Genomic DNA, 6,262 nt, shown 5'->3' on the forward strand with positions numbered 1-6,262 from the left:
TAAAATAAAAGGTAACCCCAGAAGATTTGGAGACAAATATATATTACATGTTTTCATATGCTTATGTAGGATTCTACAATATTCATAGGAAATTTAGAACTTAGGAATTTACTTAGGCAAATATATTTTCCCTTCAGTGGTTTCACTGGATGGCTGGTAGTTGAGACTATTGGTAGCAGGTGTTGAGAAACTAATTTATTAACCTAGTTCCAAAGCCCTTTCACTAGAGGTAGTGAAAATTGACAAGGAGATTGGAAAGATCAGCTTATCCTATTCCCAAAAGAACCTCTGAATTAAATCACTCCTGGCACCCCTCCATTCCCCACCTTTGATACACTGCAAAGTGCACTGTGTATCAGGGAATGTTTCTGGCACTGTTTGATGATTAGATCCTGCTTCATGGTGTGCTGTGTGACTCTCCTCACAACCAGTCTCAGGAAATATTGGAGAAACCTGGGATGTTATCCATCTTAGGCAGCATGGGATGCATGGGAGACCCTTTGTGACATGCTGTTGAACAGTGAATAAGGCACCCTGGGACCTTTGATGACCTTGGTGTGCTGGAGATAAACTGAGTCATTGTTTCATCATGAGGAGCCCTTGATGATATATCACCTTGAAAAGTGCTTTTTTTAAGACGAACTCCTTTGATCTTGCTGAAAGATGAACTCAGCCTGGTTTCCCTAATGACTAAGTAAAGTAAGTTGCTTTGTACTTTGCTGTATGAGTTGAAGCAGCCAGTAGAACGGGTTAAACACAAGAGCTTTGGAGCAAGTAAGTCCTGAGATTGAATCTCGGTTCTGGTACTTGATAACTTGACTGCAAGAAAGTAACCAATGATCACTTTACAGTGTTGTTTAGATTATTAAATGAGATCATGTATACAAAGTAGTTAGCACATCATGAGTATTTAATTGATAGCTAAAAACACAAAAAATCTAATTAAATACAGATTGGTAATTATCAGTAATAGCAACTTAGAAATTATAAACCCATAAAGGTTTATACCTTTGTAAAGATTTCTCCATATAGCTGACAGTCTTTTGTTAAACGTAATTTACACAACAATTTAGACTTTTACTCTGGAACTCTGCTTTCAGAGGTGACTGTTTCCTATATCTGAAGTTAAACTTGTAGAATGTCTGTGCTAGAATATATGATAAGAATATTCCTCTGGTTGCTCTTCAAAGCTAAGATTTTCTTTATATATGGTTTAACTTAAGGATTTCTTAGACATACTTGTTCTTGTGTTAAGACAAAGTTACCAGATTAGACAGTTTTTAGGGTGTTAGTAGTAGATTCTGAGAAATTAGACAGACTTTTTATTAAATCCTCTGATACAAGGTATTCATTTTCCAGGTAACTGACTTAATAGAAAGGGTTAAGGTGCCAGGTAAGATTATTAAGCCAACTGGCCCAGGGATTCTGGGAGTAAATTTCAACCTTTGATTTAATCCAACTTAACCCAACTGAGCAAAACAACCAAAAGCAGCTTCCATAAACAACCTACAAATATGTACTGGGTTGTACCACTGAGATACCAAAGAGAGTATAAATCAGGTCCTTGTCTCCAGTCAAAGCACATAAGCCACAGAGAGTAAATAGGAGCACCATACATGTCGACCTCCTCCTGATCATGACACACTTTCAAATATTAGACCTTAATATTTAAGTGGCAGACACACTTGAATATTCAAAATGACACTAAAATAAGATAGCAGCAACTACAAAGCAGACTCCACTACTGGGTAACGTTGTTTTGTGATGTCTATAAATCCCTCTGTAGGGGGCCTTTCCACTTGGCTGTCTTTTAACTTTATATTGTTGTTTGAGCAAAACTGTGCACTGTCCTGACCACATTCTCTTTTAGCCTCACAAGACAAAGATCCTTCATGTGCCAGGAAAAAAGGGGAACTTTTCTTTGCTGCCAGCTTAATTTATGCCTCTATATGCCTCAAGCTGAGTCCCACTTTACCTCGCAAGATGGCCCAGTCTACTCAGATAAACATTCCAACTGATAGATGTCCCTGAAATAGTAGGTGTAATCAATTGTAGAACCAATACATTTCACACTATGGGCAAAATTGGTCATCATATTTTGGTGGTTCCAGGCACACCAGTGTGCCTTGGCCAACTGATTAAGGACCTCATCTCTAACCAGAGTAGTCAAGAGCAGGGAGATGGGTGGGAACTCATGTAGTCAGAGATAGCATCTTAGAGACAGACCTCAAAGGATGGGTAAGATTTACAATTGTAGATGCATAAATGGTGGCTATTCCAGGTGAGGAGAATAACGTCTGTTTCATTTACAGCATAAAGGATTTTCACTTCCAATTTTCCAATTATCTTTTCAACTTCACTTCTTCACTTCTTAACATGGGGTACAATCTCCATAACAATTCAATTTATCCAAAGTAGGTGGCACAAGTTTTCTACAATATTAGATCATGAAATGACAGGGCCCTCCTTTCACCTAACAAGGTACAAGGTACAAACCCACATGCTATTGGATTTATGCCTGCAAGAGTCCAACCGTGCCCTCCCAAATCTGATTTCTGACTTTCTCTTTTATCCATTGAATGTTTGTCAGAACACAAAATCCCCTTGACACTTTTCAGGACCAACCCTACCTGACTCCTTCCCAGCATTTGTCACTGTCAGCCTTTCCCTCATTTAAACCCTTCTCTCGCTTACTCTGACACCAAACTCTTGGTTCTCCTCTCCTTCTGATCATTCCTTCTCAGGCTCTTTTCCTCTGTCCCTTAAGTGCTCCCCAGGGCTCAGATTTTGGCCCTCTTCTCTCTTCTCACTCTACACGCTCACAAAGGGAAACTGTCTGGGGATCCTTAGAACTGTGAAATACCTTATTTGAGGTAAGCAAGCCCCTTAACGGGGCTCACTAGCTCTCAGACATTACTCTGCATTGGTTAAATAAAACTGACTCACAGGAATAAATAATGGGGAAAAGTTTGTTAGGGAAACTTCCAGCTACCGAATCTGCCCAGGAGGCAGGGACCACAACAGGAAAAATTTTGTAAGGAGTCTCAACTGAAACTTATTTTTTTGTTTTTATCAGGAACACAGGCCTTAAAAAGATAAGCACCTCTGAGCTTGTTTCCTAAGACATCTTATTTATCAGAATCCATTTTTAGACAGGACGTTCCAAGCGGGCTGGACTACACAATCGCGTTCACTGAGCTAACCCCAGCACCAGCCTGGGCCTAGCACCGAGCCGGTTAGGGGTTTGTCTATTGCACGGTGGCTCTGCCTGACAGTTCAGCCGTGCTGCGGCCCACTGGGGCGGGAGAGCAGGGAACGGAGCTAAGGTTGGCTCTGCTGAGAGGTGCTGCATTCAGAGTAACTCCTCGAGTAGCAGCAGACACCTGCCACAGGCTTAAGTCGTCTCCTCCTGACTTCACCCAGGTTCTCCCGCAACGAAAACAATCTAAGGAATCGCCTCAGCCACAGCACATCTCGGGGCCGGGACTGCTCTGCCCACGCAGCAGCGCGGTGGAGGGCCGGGTGCGGCCCTGACGTCAAGCTTGACCCCGCCCCTTAGGGGAGGGGCGTGAGCGCGGGAGCTCTGTTACATAGGCGCCTTCGTCCTATATAAGTGGCGCTAGAGGCCGACGGTGGGGTTTTGGGGAGATGGTTTTGCCGCCATTTTGTAGGGTGTTTGTTGCAGCGACAGGGAGAGAAGACGGCGGTTTGGTGACAGTTTACCAAAGGGCCTTTTGCTTTTGAGGAGGTAAGGTTTCGGATAGGGTGTTCTGGGCTGGGCGGTTTCCCAGTCTTTTAGGTCTCGAAAGCTAGGTGTCAGAAAAACGACGGGATTCGGGGCCTCGGCGACCGGGGTTTCTTCGGGGCACAGCTCTGCTCGTGGCATTTGAAACCTAAAGTTGCCCCGGTGTCATGGTAGATTTAAAATCCAAGGGCGGAAAGGCCTCGGCTCTGCCGTTGACTCGTCTCAGAGAGGCCAGGCCACTCATATCACGGCTCCTTAGGCCCATGACCTGTCCCGCCGATCAGAGTGAGACCCTGCAAGAGCCTCCTGGGGCAAGTGTTGTCCTAGATCAAGCCTTACTCTGGGTCCCTGGCCTCGGCCGTTTGTAGCATTCTGGGATTTTCCGAGGTCAGACTTCTGCCTCTGAGTGCGCCAAAGGCCCTGGCCAGGTGCCCTGGTGGAGAGGCAGGGGGTGGGGACTGGGCGTCCGAGGAACTGCTAGTTTGCAAGTCCAGGTGGTGGAATTTAGCTCGTGCTTGTGAGAGGTCAATACGGAGAGGCTCATCTTTTGTGCAAACTGTTTTTTTCCTAAAGTGGAGCATAGTATTGTTGCATCAGATGTGCATTTCTGATACATTTGGATCACCCTGTCCTTGATTACTTAAGTAACCATGAAATGCTTATACTATTCTTAGGAAACAGCGCTCCAAACTGACCACGTCAACCACCTGGTCTTATTTTATAGGTATCTTTGTATGATTGTGCTCCATACATACACCCACAGGCTTCTTGTTATCCATTACATACAGTACTCTTGGAGCCATCTAATCATAACTTTAACCTATATAGATATTTTTATATAGATAACGTCAAATTGTTGGGTAATATAGGATGTTAAAGGGCAGTAGAGAATCAGGTTTCTAAGATGGATATAAACATCTGATGTTTATTGTATCTGATGTTTTTATTGAAGGACGTCCAATGATTCTAACATGTAGGATTCTTTGTTAATAAGAAATAGTGTGATAATTCTAGATAGTTTTTCTTTTTTTTGTATGCGAAGGAACCTAATCTGTATAACCTGGATCTGGGATTCTTCTCTTGGCCCCCTGAGAAAATATCTCTGAACAGTAGTGGTGGTGGGGGGGGGACAGCTTCCTAACAGCTGAATTAAATTTAAAGTAATGAACTTGGCTAGAGAAATAAAAACCTTTGGCTCTCCCAAGATGCTTATTTTAATACTTGCATATTGATAACTGTGGTTATTTAAGAATTCTGCCTTGGTGAGCTAGTTATGGCCTACTGATAGTAGAAGGAAAAAAACAAAACTGAAGCAGACACACGTGTTTTGCAAGAAATGCATTATAATAATCATAGTAATAAACCTCAGTCATCAGATGTTGTAATTTTGCTTGCTATGATTTAAGAATGCTTAACTAAACATTTTTAAAGAGTTCCTATGTGGTTAAAATATAATTTGGGTAATTGAAGGGTTAGAAGAATTCCACTAGAAATATAATTTTTTTGATGGCTTTTCTGATGGTCTTTTGGCTCAGGTTAATTTGTAATGTCATTTATTTCAGTTTCCCATATTCAAATGACTATGTAAATCAGAATGCTCACTTATCAATTTCCAGTGAGAACCCTGACTAGAGTTTTAGGATTTTTGTTGGACCTAAGAATCAACAAGAGAAGTGAGTTAAAAGATCTAAATATTTGGTGGCTTCGGTCCCTGATGGCATGATACCTACATTTTCTTAGGGAATACCTCCCAGGAGATGCCTCATTTTAAAGTCTTTTAATTCATTTGAAATCTTTTAAATTTTTTACTTGAATTTGTTTGCTTGTTACTGAGTCATTTGGACTAACTGAAGGAGGTTAACTAAGTTGGTTTTGCTCCATTTTACCTGTTTTCAGCTCCTTGCTGAGTTGTGAACCTCACCCTCTTCAACAGTTTGGACATCACTGTTAAAAACTTGACTGCTTTGTGAAAGAATTAAGATTTGAAGAGGCAGAATGGGATGACATTGTTAGAACACAGATCCTGATCCTGAATGGAACCTGTGAGGATGTAGCTGGAGCCAAGGAATTGTCACAATTATCTGATTTCAGTGTGACCATATTCATCCTTATAGGTTCATTTCTTCAGTCACCCCAGATCTACAACAAATATGTTTAATTTTAAGAATGGTTGCAGGATGATCTGAAAATAAACAGTCATCTCCTATATTCTATCCCTAAGTGTTTCTCTGATTTCAGTTATTTGTATCACAGTATTTCAACAAAGCTGCATGACACTTGCGATATTTGTTTTAAATTAGTTCACATTTAAAGTTAACATCAATAACTTAATAATTTGACTATATCAATAACTTAAGAGATTAGTAATAATTTACCATAGAAAGAAGGTAATGATAAAAATAAAACCAAAAAAGTTATTAATTTCTAGCTAGATATTGTTGTCTACTGAAGGCTGTAAGCCTGAATCCTGACTCTTTTTTTAAAAATGGCAGTTAGCAAGTGTTAGTTGAAGATATG

The sequence above is a fragment of the Mesoplodon bidens genome (genome assembly GCF_964165515.1).
Source record: "Mesoplodon bidens genome assembly, contig: HAP1_SCAFFOLD_92, whole genome shotgun sequence".
Classification (NCBI taxonomy): Eukaryota; Metazoa; Chordata; class Mammalia; order Artiodactyla; family Ziphiidae; genus Mesoplodon; species Mesoplodon bidens.